Source organism: Balaenoptera physalus, assembly GCF_965194825.1.
Source record: "Balaenoptera physalus genome assembly, chromosome: 10".
In the NCBI taxonomy this organism is placed as follows: domain Eukaryota; kingdom Metazoa; phylum Chordata; class Mammalia; order Artiodactyla; family Balaenopteridae; genus Balaenoptera; species Balaenoptera physalus.
The window spans coordinates 24,791,226-24,809,065 of NC_138889.1; the positions used below are offsets into that span (position 1 = coordinate 24,791,226).

At 41.7% G+C, this 17,840-nt stretch overlaps 1 pseudogene across 1 annotated transcript in view; it reads left to right on the plus strand.

Annotated features, from left to right (window-relative positions):
• Positions 1 to 7,137: 7,137 nt before the first annotated feature.
• The window catches only part of LOC309636371 (ankyrin repeat domain-containing protein 17-like), a 241,042-nt pseudogene continuing 230,339 nt past the window's right edge, over positions 7,138 to 17,840 (plus strand). Inside the window, exon 1 of the transcript XR_014268510.1 lies at positions 7,138 to 9,303. The product of XR_014268510.1 is annotated as an ankyrin repeat domain-containing protein 17-like (transcript). The remainder of the gene's footprint in view (positions 9,304 to 17,840) is intronic.

Here is a 17,840-nt window from a genome sequence, read left to right on the forward strand (position 1 = left end):
GTTCGGAGTTTTGGGGGCAGAAGCCATCTGTCTCCTTGCATGGCCCTGCAATAACCTTTCTCTGCTCCAAACTCTGATGTTTTGGTTTGTTTGGCCTCACTGTGTGTCAGGCACTCGAAATTTGTTCGGTAACATGGGTACTAAAAAAGATAAGGACACTTCTACTCTGAAACCTTCCAGCTTTCCAAAATGAGTTCACTTTTTTTTTTTAAACATCTTTATTGGAGTATAATTGCTTTACAACGGTGTGTTAGTTTCTGCTTTATAACAAAGTGAATCAGCTATACATATACATATATCCCCATATCCCCTCCCTCTTGCATCTCCCTCCCCCCCTCCCTATCCCACCCCTCTAGGTGGTCACAAAGCACGGAGCTGATCTTAACACTGGCCCTGGATAATGTCAGCCCACAGGGTGCTAAAGGCCCCGGAAGCTCCTCAGAGCGAACACAGGATTAACGTCACAAATTCCTCATTGGGGAAACCGAAGTGCCAGCGCAGCTCAAAATCTTTTAATGTCGTGCCTGCAAAATGCCCCTTCTTAATAAACCGGTAAATTTTCCAGCCTGGCAAGGCCAAGCCTGGCTAATTCTTTTTAGACAACCAAGAGAAAACTCTAGCTTCAATTCTTTTAGGAAACTATTGGCCTAATTAAGCCCAACAGCCAGAATGCTAAATGCAAATCTTAGTCCTCCAGTAATTTAGCTCAAGCAGCAAAGCTACTTTCCCTTTTCTTGTTCCCACTAAGTATTTTGTCATCATGAATTGAGAATAATAAAAATAAACCGACGCCGGTAAGTGTAACTCCAGACAGGGTACTGGGTTGTATGGAAATCTATGGGGCTGACATTAATAAAATTCTGTTTAATACATTAAAATAGTATTTTATAGGAAAATTTCAACATGTGCCACAGAGAGGAGGCATGCTGAACCCACTGACATTTAGCTAACAGAATTTTAATAGACTTGAGCTGGCCTAGGAAGAAAGAAAAATAGGAAAGAAATGCCAACCAGATGACTCTCTAGAGGATAATTCATTTTGGTTTTATGTGACATTAAATACCACTTCCTCCACCAAGGTTAGAACCTGCATTAGGCTTAACAAAGCAATTTTCACCCATTCCCAAACTCCATCGTCATGGTTGCCAGATCAACCCCAGGGTCTCGGGCACTGCTACCAACCATTCTAACAAAAGCAAGACAGTTCCCTGCGAGTGATGCCATTTTCCATTTCACTGTGCCTATGCACCCGGATCACAAGTACCCGTGGCTTAGGAAACACTGTTGGAACTTCTGTCCTCTTGGCCGAGTCTGACGGCTGGCTTGATTTCACCTGGTCCACGGCTATCATTGGCTATCGCTCTGGATAGAAGCTCTGCAGCTCTGAAGGCAGATTCCCTCCAGCGGGGCAGGTCGAGAGCCCTCAGCCCTGGTTACTCAACTGATTAGTACTTCACAGGGCAGGGAAAGCAAAGTGCTCTCCAACCCCCACGTGACCAGCGTCTTCAGAGTATTTCTCTCCTTCCTTTGTTTTTCTTCTTCCCATGCCCCTTTTCCTATTTCCCTTCTTACTCTTCTTCCCATTTTCCTTCTCTTAAAACTGCCCATGAAGTGATACCTTAGCATTTGTCCAATGTTTTCATGTTCTTCTCATAATTTGAAGGTGATTTGAACATTTTATATTTCTTTCTAAATATATATTTTTTAAAGGCACTAAAATACATTGATTTTTGTTTGTGCTCTGTCATCGTAAGATTTTGATAGTTTAAACTTTTGCTATTCTTGACTTGCTTTAAATATGAAAGTTTTTTTTTGCCTTTTCTTTTTTTTTTTTTTGCCTTTCTGTTTTTCAATGGCTCCTTTTCATTCTATATGCTTCAAATGAGCACTAAACTTCAGTTGTCAAGTCTCCGGGTTTTCTTATTTGCAGATTCCTTTCACTTGTACAGATTCGCAAGTTTAGTGCTTTAGTTCAGAACTCAAGCTTCCCTTTACCCAAACCTTTTTACTGAGCACCTACATAAGCCAGGAATAGGGCCAGGCACTGGGGGGGGGCGGGGGTCATCGTTCAACAAGATAAGGTAACTGGCTTATATTCCAGAAGGGGAGACAGTAAAGTCTAAATATATAAAATATTCAGAGGTGTTGCCATGTGTTACAAAGAAAATCACTCGCATGCTTTGGGAGAACAGGCAGGAGGCCTGATTGAGATGGGTGGTCAGGGAAGACCTCTCCAAGAAGCTGGTTTTTAAGGGAGCCAGCTGGGCAAGGAGGTGGGGCAGAGAATTTCAGGGGAAGGAACATCAGGCACAGAAGCCCTGAACGCAGGAAGGAGCTTGCGTTTTCTAGGAACTTGGAAAGAATGTGTGAGCGACTGGGGCCCAGCCAAAGGCGAGAAAGTGACATAGGACAAGACTCAGAGAGCGGGACCAGAGCTCACAGGAGGCTTCTGAAGAAGCTGGATTTGATTAAGGAAGTCACTGAAAGGCTTTAAGCAGGGGGATGGCATGACGTAATTTTTGTGGTATTTCTCTTTACGCATCACTCTAGGAGAATCTGAACTCCTGTCTCTGACTGCAGTCCAGAGTACTTTCTAACACATTCTCAAGACCAAATTACTAGTTACATCCACAAAACACACCAACATCCTGGATCTACCCCCAAATGAACTCCACTTAGAAGGAAATAGGACAATATGTACCTTTATGAACTCAAACATTTCTGAAGGCGTATAATCGACCCAACTGTAAAATGACAGATCCATCTAGTTTCTAAAAATTAGGATCTACAGCTTCCTGCCTGTACATATTTGGTTTTATTTTTTCTTCATCATCTCCTTAGAAATCACTAATAAGTATTGTAACATAATGAAATGTGTACAATAGTTTCCCCAAATATTTTATTGAAATGATAAAGCAGTTATTTAAAAAAAAAAATCAAGGAACACATTATAAAAAGAATGAAAAGAATACAAGATGTAAGTAGGAACTAATAGCCACATATCTAAGTCAGTGTAGCTATTGAATTTTAGGTGATAAGCAGAAAGGAAATGAAAGAAAAAGTTAATCTTCTTTAGAAACAATCAGTAACATAATCCCCCCTTCCCTGCCTTTTATCTGATCCAGTCAATCACACATTTATTGTGAACTTACTATTGGTGTGTGCTGTGATTCACTCCATCCACCCCTGACACAGCTGTCTTCCTCCACTTTTTCTGTCACTGTTTCTTTATGCTATGGCTCCACCTCTGCCTGTCTGTCAGTCTTCTCTTTCAAGCCCAGCCCTTGCCATCACCCTTGACTCAGAGCTCAGCTTCCCCTTGGAAGGCCTACTCCTCACTTTTGAAAGCCATAAGGGCTGTAAATGAGGCGCTGATAAGATACAGAATGGATCTGGCCCAGTTACAACTTCTCCCTAAGCCTGAGAAAAGCTTCCCCAGCAAAGGCAGTGGTCTTTTCTGAGACATTTAATAGGTATAATTGTTAATTACATGGGAATCCTTTGGGCTCATTTAGGTTTTTCATCTACCCCATCAGGGCTAGAAAAAGAGCTGAACAAAAGCAGGACTCCTCTCCAACACAGACACAGCTGAAGAACAAATGCTTAAGAAATAAGATTAATGTCCTCTGAGAGTACAAAGATTTAACAAGTTATTCTTAGTTTCAAGTACCTAGACACTAGGATACAAAGAAACCTCAGAAAAAGGAAGACTCAGCTGGAAAAATATGACAAAGTCGTATTGGCAGTGGAACCTCATGAAACCAAAATTGAAAATAACAGATGATAATGCACTTAAAAAAATACCTTCTTACAATCACTGCTATTAATCACTCTTAGCCTAAGTAGTCCCGATGATATTGCAGATGTGGAGCAAATGACTGCTTGAGATGCCTATTTACAGTATTTTGTGTACTAAAAAATCTGTCATTCTTTTTCCTACCCCCTCCAAATTTTAGACGTCAAGTAGTTCCTTGTGATGATAAAAGATGTACGATTACTTGACCTTCATAGGTCACTGTATGCTTTTCTGTTCTGACTATAAACTAAAAGCTAAGAAATCTCATACATTTATAACTGGCATGAAATTTACCAGGATTTAGGTGGTTTTTGCCCATTTAAAATTGGTTTTCCCTCAGTATAACCGGACAAAGTTTCTGAGGAAATCAGTACTTTTCATTATCCCTGAAGTCTATAATCCATGGAGAGCAATTTCTGGATGGTCACCAAAACGTTTGCAATCCTTTTGTGGTTGGTTTCAAAGCAAAAGAGCCAATAAGACCTTTGCCATGACAAGTAGATGGTCTGGGTTGGGGGACTGAGGGAGGCGGGGTGGGGGAGAGGTGGAAGGTACAGGCGCTTTGTGTCCCTGAGCAGAATGCCATGGGTAGAGGACGGCTCTGTTCATCTAAAACAGTGTAACTGACCCGAAGGCAGGACATCACGTTTGTAATTCAGCTTTCCTAGAACACGGTGTGAAGATCCCTTGTAGTGGCATGGACGCCAAAATGGGAATAATTTACATCTGAGCACTAAATGCATCTTGGGTTTTGTCTGTAGCATATTAGTCTACTCCCAGTTTTGCCAGCCACCAAACAGTTTATGCAGATGAAGTGAAATACACAAAACTGTGTTTCGAGAGCATTATTAGGATAAAGATATTAATGCTGCCCTAATTTTGTAACATTTTCTTGGCACATGAAATATTGAAGGCCAATTTGCAAAGAGAAACATGTAATTTATGTATTCTACACTCATTCTCAAAAGGATTTGAGGCAGAAAACAGAGAATTCATTTTACAGGGAGTGCCGACTTGAACTCACCAAAAACAGAAAATGTAATCTTCTATATTCATAAAGAGGCATATTTTCATAAACATTTTTTTCTATGAAATTTTACATTGTTAAAAAAGTTCCCGTCATAATACTAGATTTTCATCTGCTTTTTGGCCCCTTTCCCAAAACACAGTGGTACCTTTCTCCAAAGGCCAGGAAACACATGACAAGACCTCGAATGAAGAATTTCACCACACTTTTCGGAATGTATTGAGAGCAGAAGTGATGCAAAGTGCCACACTCTTTGGCAGCCTTTTCTGGGGTCAGCTTCCCCGGCACCTTCTTGAATAATATCTTGATTGATTGGACTTGCTCTTTGAAATGAGCAGACTAACCCAGAGGGAAAACAAGAAGCTTTACTCTCCCTGAGTCGATACATTTAAATAACTCGAAGCCTAAAACGAGTCTAGTTGTCTAACGGTTTGATGCAGATGGAAGGTTTGTTTTGGAATCACTTGAAAATATGTGCCAGCTGACCTGGCCCCCTCTGGTTTAAGGTCCTCCTATCTGCTGCGCTGTCACTTCTGCCAGTCAGTGGCTTTGCAGGGCTGTGACAAGTTCCCTGGAGGAAGGGCTGCAACTGTGGTGCTGTCACCACGATCATGTCCTGAATGCATGGAACACGTCACCATTTGCCAACCACCGTGTCAAGTCAGCAGCAACTACAGAAATTAAGAGCTCTCCGCAGAAATTCACACACCCATGCACCAGGTGAAGGACCACAGGCAGACGTTCACTCAGCCTTTCACGTGTCCCTCACGGAGGGCACGCTCTCTCCTGGGCGGGGCGAGCACAGACACTTATCGGGAGTTTTACTACTTTTAAAATGCGTTGAGTCTGGAGCCTGTGCTGCGCAACAAGAGAGGCCGCGACGGTGAGAGGTCCGCGCACCGCGATGAAGAGTGACCCCCCACTTGCCACAACAAGAGAAAGCCCTCACACAGAGACGAAGACCCAACACAGCCAGAAATTAATTAATTAATTAATAAAAATTAAATTATATAAAATTAATTAAATATATTAAAATATATTTATATATAAATATAAATATATAAATATAAATAAATTTATATATAAATATATAACATTAAATTAAATTTAAAAATTAATTAATTAATGATAAAAAATCAACCACTGCAATTAAATATTTAAAAAAAAATGCGTTGATACAACCATGTCTCACTTTTGCTTGGATCAGTCAGCAAACGCTTTTTGGAAACCCCAAATTCTCCACACCTCCTACCTTTCCAGCTGCCCTGCTCCTCAGACCGGGTCCCCATGGGAGGCGGGGCTGCGTGCTGACGCACAGCGGGTGCACTGACGTCCTCGAGCCCCGCCCCCACGGGGCCGCCTGCCAGTTGGAACGGCAGTCCCCCGGCGCGCAGGGCGACGAGGCCGGCGCAAAAGTGAGCGCGGCATAGAGGGGCCTGCCTAACTGGGGCCCGTGGCCCTGCGTCTTCTGGCTGCGACGCGGGTCTTGCGCACGCGGCGGGGCCGCAGCCGCCGGGCGGCGGGCGCCCGAGGGGCCGGGAGGCGAGCCGGGGCCCCCGGGCGGGTGTGGGCACCGTGTCCACAGCCAGCGTCCCCGAGGCCGCGCTCGGGCCATGATGACCGGTGAAGCTGCGCTGCGACAGCGCGGCCGACTTCTTCCCTGTGTCCAGTAGTGGTCTGGAGGGGTAAGGAAGCCTGCCTTTCAATTTGAGGGAGCAGAGGGTTTGAGGTCCTCTCTCTTCTATTGCTCTAGTATACTGCATAGCACCTAATAAAATACTGGGTTATAGTTGACATTTAAATCGCTGATTGAGCATCGAGATTGGGAAGTATCATTGGAAATGAAAATAGGAAGAGTCTTAAGATTTTTAGGTTTTTCTTTTTTTTCCTATGTCTCAAAAGGTATGTAGTATTTTACTGAGTGGTTGGGAATAAAGTTTGCAGTATTCAGTGTATTCAGTTTTAGTATCGAAATAGAATTAAACTGCTGCTGTAAACTGGAATAACACTTTGTTACTGACAAGTTTTCGAATGCATCTGTTCGTCAATTACCTGTTTGGGAAGATTGTAGTTAATGATTTGAAGAATGTGGCTCTAAACCTCCAATTGACTCAAGAAAAGCAAATAAGTCAAGATTGACAAATGTATAGGCTCTTCATCTTATTGTGTGTGTGGTTTTTTTTCTTTCTTTTAGTTATTTGTCAAGGTGTAAAGAACTCTACCACTCTTAAGACAGTAAACTTCACGGGGTGTAATCTGACATGGTAGGGAGCAGGTCACATGGCCAAGATCTTAAAGGTGATTTTTTTATGTTTGAACTTTCATGAAAACATATGTGATTGAGGCACATTAATATATTGATACAGATGGCAGTTCAGTTTTGTCTTTTGCTACGTGTGAGTGCAGCTTTCGTTTTGTTGAAAGAATATGACCAGTTTTCAGTTTGGGATTCTGCCATTTAGTAAAGATAGTCCACTTAATTTTAGAAATAAGAGATTTAATATATAATAATATTCTAATGTATTTTTAGTTACTGAAAACATTGATTGTGATACTGTGAAAAGACTATGCCATTATAGTCTTCAAGTCTTCAAATGAATCAAGTGTTTACTAGCTGCTGTAGTTTATAAACTAATAAAAATCACTACATCAGCAATTTGTAAATACAGTTTTTAAAATAATGCCTTAACAACTTTACAGTGGTTCTAATTACTGTATTTAGGCCTAAAGTTATTTACTAATTCGACATGAAGCCTTCTGAATAGTTTGATGGTGCAGATCAAGGGTAGGTAAACTATGGCTGGTGGGCCAGATCCAGCCCGTTGCCTGGTAAAGAAAGTTACTTTGGAACATAGTCGCACCCATTGTTTACATGATAGCTATGGCTACTTTCACCCTACGCCAGTGGGGTTGAGTCGTTGCAACAGAAACTGTATAGCCCACAAAGCTGGAAATGTTTAAATTTAGATTTTAAAAAGTGAAAAATTCTTTGAGCCTATACAGGGCAAGTCCATTGACCCCTGGGGTTGAGAACAGTCAAGAACTTGGGTGCCTAAGCCAAATGGCCTAGGTTCAAATTCCCTTCCTCCCATTTCATAGCAAGTGACCATGGACAAATCACTTAACCTCTGTGCCTCATTATGAGGTTTAAATGAACTAATTTGTATAAATAGTGCCTGGCACATACTAAGTACTGTGTAAGTGATTGCTGTTATTTCTGCTTGGAGCTTTTATATGTTATTGTTAATAGAAAAATGACACTAATGATTTTCGTTTTAGAGTGTCAAAGGCACTTTGAGTCTTTTATTTTTTCAAGAATGTAATAAGACTTTTTCCATTTAAAGTCAGTGTTCCCTATTACCAAACTTTATTTTATGAATATAAAGAATTGAATGTCTTTAAGACAATACTTGTGGTTAAATGTCAAACCACTATTTTCCCAAGGCGCATCCGACTGGCTGTGCATAGTCCAGGCCTCTAAAGTTGGTGTGCATACCCTAGGGAGCATGTGAGATCCATTTTGTAAATATAGTTTTAAAAATAATGCCTGGGACTTCCCTGGCGGTCCAGCAGTTAAGACTCTGCGCTCCCAATGCAGGGGGCCTGGGTTCGATCCCTGCTCAAGGAACTAGATCCCACGTGCCTGTTGTAACTAAGAGCCCACATGCCACAACTAAAATATCCGGCATGCTGCAACTAAAGACCCGGCACAGCCAAAGAAACAAACAAACAAATAAATAAATATTTTTAAAAACTAAATAAAATAATGCCTTAGGAGTTAGGAAGAGAACATATTAGAACCTATTTAGCTTTGTCTCATTTAAACACTATCTGTGTGGTTTATAATGTACATACATTATATGTATAGAACTTCGTGTATATAATTTGTTAAAAAATAAGATGCATATTAAAAAGTTTTCTTATGGGTTGCCCAGTCAGGTGTTCAGAGACCATTGGAGGACGGAATGATGACATTTAGAGCCTCAGCAATGATAGAATTTAGAACCAATTCCCTGACTTAGAAGATAAGGAAAAGAATTCATAGACTGTAATTGAGTTGTCCAACTTGACATAACTGTTCAAGAGCAGGTCGTCCAGTGGCTGGAATCTAATCACTGACCAACTAGAATCTGGGTCACTGGACTCGTAAAGCAGCAGTGACTGTTTAATTTCTCAGGTTGATTCTCCTGGCATATATGCTTGATATGTGTGTGTGTAAATCTCTGACATAGTAAGCCATACTCAGTGGGCACACCCTGTTTCCTTCTTCAAGCATCGTAATTTCATCCCTTTAAATCTTTGAAGTATCAGACTACCAGAAGGCATGAAGAAACCTGGGCTGAGAGTCTTCGTTCCAGGAGACCTGATCTTGACTGTATGGCTGGTTTGAGGCGCATCTCTCTGAACTGCAACACGCTCATTGGTGACCTGGGTGCAAGTGCTTTGGCAGAATCTCTTAGTGAGGATTTGTGGCTTAGAGGTAAATTCTAAAATTGAAAATATTGAATTTTTAATATGATATATGCTTAGCTTTTGGCATGATACTGTTGTGATAGGATTTTTTTTAAAGCCTCAATTTACTGATAACTTTTATTTTGCTTTTACTCTGTCTCTAAGAGTTGCGTATATTCTTTATAGAAACTACAGAGTAACAAGAGAACAATTACCTATAATCTTAATACCCAGACATAATCACTGTTCATTTTGGTGCATACACTTTCAGTCTTCTATTTTTCTATAAATATATTTGTACACTTAGTGATTACAAAAATAGAATGGTAGTATACTTGCTATTTCATATTCCTGCTTTTTTCACTTAATGATGTATCATGTAGTATTCCATCGTATTGATGTCCCATAGTTTAATCAATTCTTTGCAATTAGATTTACACAGTTTGCTTTTCCCTGTCAGAAACAATGTGAATACGTTGTATATACGTCTCTGTGTCCACTGGGATTACTTCTGTAGAATAAGGTCCTAGAAGTGGAATAACTAAGTGTGACATGTTTTTAAGACTTTTTTTTTTTTTATATTGCAGGTTCTTATTAGTCATCAGTTTTATACACATCAGCGTATACATGTCAATCCCAATCGCCCAATTCAGCACACCACCATCCCCACGCCACCATGGTTTTCCCCCCTTGGTGTCCATACGTTTGTTCTCTACATCTGTGTCTCAACTTCTGCCCTGCAAACCGGTTCATCTGTACCATTTTTCTAGGTTCCGCATACATGCGTGAATATACGATATTTGTTTTTCTCTTTCTGACTTACTTCACTCTGTATGACAGTCTCTAGATCCATCCACATCTCAACAAATGACTCAATTTCGTTCCTTTTTATGGCTGAGTAATATTCCATTGTGTATATGTACCGTATCTTCTTTATCCATTCATCTGTCGGTGGTCATTTAGGTTGCTTCCATGCCCTGGCTCTTGTAAATAGCGCTGCAGTGAACATTGGGATGCATGTGTCTTTTTGAATTATGGTCTTCTCTGGGTATATGCCCAGTAGTGGGATTGCTGGAACATATGGTAATTCTATTTTTAGTTTTTTAAGGAACCTCCATACTGTTCTCTGTACTGGCTGTATCAATTTCCATTCCCACCAACAGTGCAAGAGGGTTCCCTTTTCTCCACACCCTCTCCAGCGTTTGTTGTTTGTAGATTTTCTGATGATGCCCATTCCAACTGGTGTGAGGTGATAGCTCACTGTAGTTCTGATTTGCATTTCTCTACTAATTAGTGATGTTGAGCAGCTTTTCATGTGCTTTTTGGCCATCTGTATGTCTTCTTTGGAGAAATGTCTGTTTAGGTCTTCTGCCCATTTTTGGATTGGGTTGTTTGTTTCTTTAATATTGAGCTGCATGAGCTGTTTATCTATTTTGGAGATTAATCCTTTGTCCGTTGATTCGTTTGGGAATATTTTCTCCCATTCTGAGGGTTGTCTTTTCGTCTTGTTTATGGTTTCCTTTGCTGTGCAAAAGCTTTGACGTTTCATTAGGTCCCATTTGCATATTTTTGTGTTTATTTCCATTACTCTAGGAGGTGGATCAAAAAAGGTCTTGCTGTGATTTATGTCAAAGAGTGTTCTTCCTATGTTTTCCTCTAAGAGTTTTATAGTGTCCGGTCTTACATTTAGGTCTCGAATCCATTTTGAGTTTATTTTTGTGTCTGGTGTTAGGGAGTGTTCTAATTTCATTCTTTTACATGTAGCTGTCCAGTTTTCCCAGCACCACTTATTGAAGAGACTGTCTTTTCTCCATTGTCTATCTTTGCCTCCTCTGTCATTGATTAGTTGACCGTAGGTGTGTGGGTTTATCTCTGGGCTTTCTATCTTGTTCCATTGATCGATGTTTCTGTTTTTGTGCCAGTACCATATTGTCTTGATTACTGTAGCTTTGTAGTATAGTGTGAAGTCAGGGAGTCTGATGCCTCCAGCTCCATTTTTTTGCCTCAAGACTGCTTTGGCTCTTCGGGGTCTTTTGTGTTTCCATACACATTTTAATATGATTTGTTCTAGTTCCGTAAAAAATGCTATTGGTAATTTGATAGGGATTGCATTGAATCTGTAGATTGCTTTGGGTAGTATAGTCATTTTCCCAATATTGATTCTTCTGATCCAAGAACATGGTATATCTCTCCATCTGTTGGTATCATCTTTAATTTCTTTCATCAGTGTCTTATAGTTTTCTGCATACAGGTCTTTTGTCTGCCTAGGTAGGTTTATTCCTAGGTATTTTATTCTTTTTGTTACAGTGGTAAATGGGAGCGTTTCCATAATTTCCCTTTCAGATTTTTCATCATTAGTGTATAGGAATGCAAGAGATTTCTGTGCATTAATTTTGTATCCTGCAACTTTACCAAATTCATTGATTAGCTCTAGTAGTTTTCTGGTGGCATTTTTAGGATTCTCTATGTATAGTATCTTGTTATCTGCAGACAGTGACAGTTTTACTTCTTCTTTTCCAACTTGTATTCCTTTTATTTCTTTTTCTTCTCTGATTGCCGTGGCTAGGACTTCCAAAACTGTGTTGAATAATAGTGGTGAGAGTGGACATCCTTGTCTCGTTCCTGATCTTAGAGGAAATGCTTTCAGTTTTTCACCATTGAGAATGATGTTTGCTGTGGGTTTGTCGTATATGGCCTTTATTATGTTGAGGTAGGTTCCCTCTATGCCCACTTTCTGGAGAGTTCTCTCATAAATGGGTGTTGAATTTTGTCATAAGCTTTTTCTGCCTCTATTGAGATGATCATATGGTTTTTATTCTTCAATTTGTTAATATGGTGTATCTCATTGATTGATTTGCGTATATGGAAGAATCCTTGCATCCCTGGGATAAATGCCACTTGATCGTGGTGTATGGTCCTTTTAATGTGTTGTTGGATTCTGTTTGCTAGTATTTTGTTGAGGATTTTTGCATCTATATTCATCAGTGATATTGGTCTGTAATTTTCTTTTTTTGTAGTATCTTTGTCTGGTTTGGGGATCAGAGTGATGGTGGCCTCATAGAATGAGTTTGGGAGTGTTCCTTCCTCTGCCGTTTTTTGGAAGAGTTTGAGAAAGATGGGTGTTAGCTCTTCTCTAAATGTTTGGTAGAATTCACCTGTGAAGCCATCTGGTCCTGGACTTTTGTTTGTTGGAAGATTTTTAATCACAGTTTCAATTTCATTCCTTGTGATTGGTCTCTTCATATTTTCTGTTTCTTCCTGGTTCAGTCTTGGAAAGTTATACCTTTCTAAGAATTTGTCCATTTCTCCCAGGTTGTCCATTTTATTGGCATAGAGTTGCTTGTAGTAGTCTCTTAGGATGCTCTGTATTTCTGCGGTGTCTGTTGTAACTTCTCCTTTTTCATTTCTAATTTTATTGATTTGAGCCCTCTCCCTCTTTTTCTTGATGAGTCTGGCTAATGGTTTATCAATTTTGTTTATCTTCTCAAAGAACCAGCTTTTAGTTTTATTGATCTTTGCTATTGTTTTCTTTGTTTCTGTTTCACTTATGTCTGCTCTGATCTTTATGATTTCTTTCCTTCTGCTAACTTTGGGTTTTGTTTGTTCTTCTTTCTCTAGTTCCTTTAGGTGTAAGGTTAGATTGTTTCCTTGAGATGTTTCTTGTTTCTTGAGGTAGGCTTGTAGAGCTATAAACTTCCGTCTTAGAACTGCTTTTGCTGCATCCCGTAGGTTTTGGATCGTCGTGTTTTCATTGTCATTTGTCTCTAGGTATTTTTTGATTTCCTCTTTGATTTCTTCAGTGATCTCTTGGATATTTAGTAACGTATTGTTTAGCCTCCATGTGTTTGTGTTTTTTACGTTTTTTTCCCTGTAATTGACTTCTAATCTCATAGCGTTGTGGTCAGAAAAGATGCTTGATATGATTTCAATTTTCTTAACTTTACTGAGGCTTGATTTGTGACAGAAAAAGAGAACTATAATTTTGGGAAGTGGTCGAAAAGGAAAAGCTACTATTAGACTTGGTTAACTCTTTCTTGTTTTTAATGCTACTAGAACTTATACCCCTTATATTTTCCGATGTGCTAAAATTAAAAGAGCCAGTATTAACCACATGCATATTAGGAGGCCTATGTTAGGAGTCGCCAAGTGTGTTGGGTGCCGTGGACAGCTGAGGCACGTTTAGCCCAAAGGCAAGTTCCAGCGCACTGCAGAGAGCAGACGAAATACCCGGTGGTGAAAATTCACTGTTGCTAAGGGTTGAAACGAACCAAGAATTCCTCCTGTTTCTCAGGGTGTTCCGTTTGGCTGTTAATGAAATGTATTTGCAAGGAAGGCAGGCATGTGGCTGAAAAGGTCAGCGGTGCCTGGGGGTCACAGCGAGACCCTCCCATCTCACCCCCCTCGGCCATCCTGTGCTCTGGGAGCAGAGCTCTCAGCTACAAGTGAAACATAGTAGCTTCCATATCCGGATTCTAAGATTTTCCAAAGCCCTTTAAAGGCCCCCTTCTCTGAGTGGTGCTTGACCTGCTGGTGTTTGGGGCGGGAGGGTGGGCTGGGTGGAGGTTCTGAGCGCCATCCTGAGGGAAGGGCTTTGGAGGCCTGTGTGCGCCTGAGACCGGGGGCCCAGTGCCCGTGTCCGAGGGGAGGCTAGCGCTGACTCCAGCCGTGCCGAGCCAGACGTCGCCCTCCTTCCCGACAAGCCAGCAAAGCCTGTCGCTCACCTTCCTGGCTGTGCTGCTTACACGTGCCCTCTGGGAAGGCCAGCCTGGCAGAGCTCTGTTCCTGCCCTTTGGGCTGCTGGTAACTGAGTACCTAGCCTGGGTGCTGGAGGGGAGGATCCATAGATGGTGGAGGCCCAGCGCCTGCCCAGGGTGCTGCCCCTCTGCTGAGGGACGCTCGCCCAGCTGGTTAGCCCTGTTCGCACCCAACTGCCCACAGTCAGCGCCCAGGCCAGGAACAGCAGCCTCCCCATTTCCTCGGTGTCTTCTGGTTTTGTTCCTTTCTTCTTTTCGCTGCCTTCCTCACCGAAGAGGCAAGATACTAATCTTCAAGAACCAAATCAGGCGGGCTTCCCTGGTGGCACAGTGGTTGAGAGTCCGCCTGCCAATGCAGGGCATACGGGTTCGAGCCCCGGTCTGGGAAGATCCCACATGCCGCGGAGCGACTGGGCCCGTGAGCCACAACTACTGAGCCTGCGCGTCTGGAGCCTGTGCTCCGCAACGAGAGAGGCCGCGATAGTGAGAGGCCCGCGCACCGCGATGAAGAGTGGCCCCCGCTTGCCACAACTAGAGAAAGCCCTCACACAGAAGCGAAGACCCAACACAGCCAAAAATTAATAATAAATTAATTAATTTTAAAAAAATGTACTTAAAAAAAAATTTAAAAAAAAAAGAACCAAATCAGGCCATGATTTTCCAGCTAAACTCATGACAGTTCTGCACTTCTGAATGACTGGGTACAAACATTTGCAAGGGTGAGCTCTTGGGTGAGGCGCCAGCCAACTTTTCTAGCTTCATCTCTCTTGCTTGGGTGTAGGCACCCCCTGCTGCCCCAGATGCCTTGACTCCTCCATTTTCGTATATTCCTCCTCAGAATGTTGCCACCACCCCATCCTGGCCTTTGGGAATGTTAGCTGGCTGCTCCCCACAGCATCCTGTCACCCTGGTCCACTCTTTCTAACCTCTGTATGCCCTTCTATGAAATCTTGTCAGGTCCAACTGGAGGAAGACCACCTATAGGTCAATTAGCTTGGGAAGGAACCCATCTGTGTGACCTGCTTCCCCTTTCCCAGTGTCTTTAAAATAACGTTAAAAAAAAAAAAAGAAAAAATGTTGTTCTAGAGCTCCTCTACCATCTCTTACCACCATCAGAAAACCACCCCCCAAAAGGGGGACCTCATTCATATTGAAAATAACTTCTTAACGAGTAGGCATTACCTTAGGGCATTCTAGACACTGGGGGAGGGAAAAGCCATTGTATTTTTTTCTAACATTCATGTTAAACTTCTTTCCAAAGTTCTTTAAACTGTGGTATTCTTACAGGTAGACAATGTTGCCGAACAAGTGTTTGTTTCTTCCCTTTTTCTTCCCCCAGGCTCAGATTTGGAAAGAGATAGTTTAACAGAAAAGGTAAGGTAATCTCCACCTTAACAAAATGTATGATCAAATGTGACCATTTGACAGACACTATGTAGTTCCTAAAAACAAATTGAAGTGGAATTGGCTCTCTTTTCCCTGAGGTTGAGGATAACGTGGATGTTTTTGTCTAACGTGCTGGACTAATAGGCTATTATTGGTTAGCTTTTGGTAACTCATCGAGTTTCCCAGTCTGGGTTCCGTACCATCGAGTCTGGATTATAATTTGTCCTGGTCACACTGTTTTTCAGAATCAGGTTTGTTCTAGTATGGTATTAGGTGTCTGTTTCACCTTTAATCTTTCCATTTTTCACCACTCTGGAGATGGTGTGATATGATCTTAACGAAAACAGCAGGAACATGTCTTGTGAATATTTAGTTTTCTTTTTGGCCGACTCAGCATTGCCTGCCATTCAGTCATTGTTATGTGACCAGGCAGTGTAACTATTTGTGTATTAGTCCATTGGTTCATAGCTTGGGAATGTGGAGACTTCTAAACCTATATCCTTCCCTTAGGAATGCGTGAAGGAGAAATGGAATCTCTTGCCTGAATTTCTGCAGACAGAAATAAAGAATCAGTTATGTGACTTGGAAACCAAATTACATAAAGAAGAATTATCAGAAGTAAGTCGTCAGCATCCCGGCGGCTAGAAAACGTTTCCTCCCATGTAACTTGTCTGTGACCAGGGAGGCAGGATCCTCCCACCTCTCCCTGTTACCTGATAGTTATAAAGGAAGCGCATGTGTTTCCTTATTCTCTCATGGCCACTTGTTGACATTCACTGCTACTTAAATTATCCTTTCCTGCTGTAGGAGGGCTACCTGGCTAAAGTCAAATCCCTTTTACATACAGATTTGTCCTTGGAGAACGGAGCTCATGCTTTCAGTCGGGAAGTGGATGGATGTCTAGAAAACGGGAGCCAGACAAGTGGTGAGGAGCACAGAGTGGAAATAGCAGAGAAAGAGAAGTCCCCCAAACCTGTTTGCAAACTTTGCATGCCCAGGAGAAGCAAGTCCGATGGAGAAACAAAATGTAAGAGCACTTGACTCGTTTGACCTCGTTGGAGTCTGGTACCGCCTAAGGGGAGGACAGACTCGGTGCCATAGGGTCTGTCTGTTCCCCCCACACACAACCCCTCCACCGGCAGTACTCGTTTTTTGTGTATCTTTTTTTATTTTCATTTTTTGGGGGGTGGGGGTTGGGGGGTGGCTGTGTTGCTCGGCTTGTACGATCTTAGTTCTCCAACCGGGGATCGAACCCGGGCCCTCGGCAGTGAGAGTGCCGAGTCTTAACCACTGGACCGCCGTGGAATTCCCTCTTGTGTATACTTGTAGCTAGCTTAGATATATACTTTAAATTTTTGTCTTCGACCAAGTTATAGAGCATTAGCTCCCCCAATGTGGTTGAATTGATGAGGTATAAGAAAACAGGAGCTGCTGATATTTATGACTTGTAAGTGACATGCCTGTTGAAGCTAAACATTTCTTCTTAGACTCCTTCCCCGCTTGTAGTCAGAGTAACTCTTCTGGAATTTTTAAAAATAAGAGCCTGGGACTTGAGCTCAGGTCAGGTGCTTGGCCACTTCATCGTTTGACGAAATAAGCAGAGGCTCTGTTTCCTTGTCCGTCTCAGGGTTGGGCCCTTCATACAAGGGCTTGTGTTAAAATGGCCTAGCAAACTGGCAGGTGCTAATTTGATGACTTTATGAAGACGGTGGTTGCTTAGAATAAGAAGAGAAGGATACTTAATCCTCAGAACCTGGTCTGTGCACCAGCTTGCTAATGCTGAAGAACTGTACCTTGGCTGTGAACTCTTTATGCATAGTGGCTTTTTTGTTTCTTTTCTGTAAGCAGCTGAAGTCTCATGGAGCCCCGGGATTACAAGGCAAACTACCAGGCAGACCACCATCACATCTCATTTCACAAGGGGGTCAGTATATAATGAATGGACAGCCCTCATTTTAGGGGCCAACTGTTTTTGGTAAAACACATATAGAATTAGTAGGATGTAACTTAGTAATTCTGACTTCCACACTGCTTAGGTTTTCCTTTTGGTATTCTGTTTTTAGACACTCACGAACAGCATTTCTGAAGACCTCATCCATTTTTACTCTTAGCATAGGAAACTTCAAATGTACATACACAAAATACCAAGGATAGTAAAATGAACCCCTGTGTACCTATCACCCAGTATCAACAGTTAACAGCTCCTGGCTGTTGTTTCATCTATATCGCCATATGGTCCAAGTGAAAATTATTCCAAATGGATTACAACTCCATACACACCCACGTCCCCCCAGTTGGATTACTTTGAAACAAATCGGACATGTCATCTTATCCACAAATACGATATTTCTAGATGACAGGGTCTCTTTCTCTGACAAGTTTTTTATTCATATTTTGCTATAATTGCTAACATCTAGCAAACAGT